Raw genomic sequence first — 484 nt, 5'->3', positions numbered from 1 at the left:
GGTGTAGTCTTTGTTATTGCCTTAGTTATCTTTGACAAGCCGCTTAGCAATGTATTTTCACTTGTCATTTGCCGTCTGAAGAGAAGCGATTTGCAACACAGACGCCGCAAGTCCCACGCCTAGCGGCCGCTGCTAAAGCCATCGGGGCCCCCACGTGACACAGACTGACTCCCTCCCACTTTCAGCTTCCCTGTCGGCTTCTGCAGAGCCTGCCTTTTGCAGATCGCCTCTACCTGCTCTTCTCTGTCTTACCGCCTCATATGCCCCATACACGATCAGCAGGCGGCCGTTTCCCGTGCTGCATCTCTCACGCGTGTCCCCCACCGCTGGCGTGGCCACAGCAGCCATCCCGTCTCCCCTGACTTCTTTGCCGCTGTCTTGGGACCTCTATGTGGCCTTGGGGCCCCTCGAGTGCTTCCCTGAGCATCCCGGCTCCCCCCACTCCAGGACGAGGTCCTTTTCTAGAGGTCCCTTCACTTCGTTG

The sequence above is a fragment of the Eimeria mitis genome, genomic scaffold, assembly GCF_000499745.2.
Source record: "Eimeria mitis Houghton genomic scaffold, Emh_scaff694, whole genome shotgun sequence".
NCBI lineage: Eukaryota > Apicomplexa > Conoidasida > Eucoccidiorida > Eimeriidae > Eimeria > Eimeria mitis.
Note: the sequence above shows the minus strand (reverse complement) of the source record.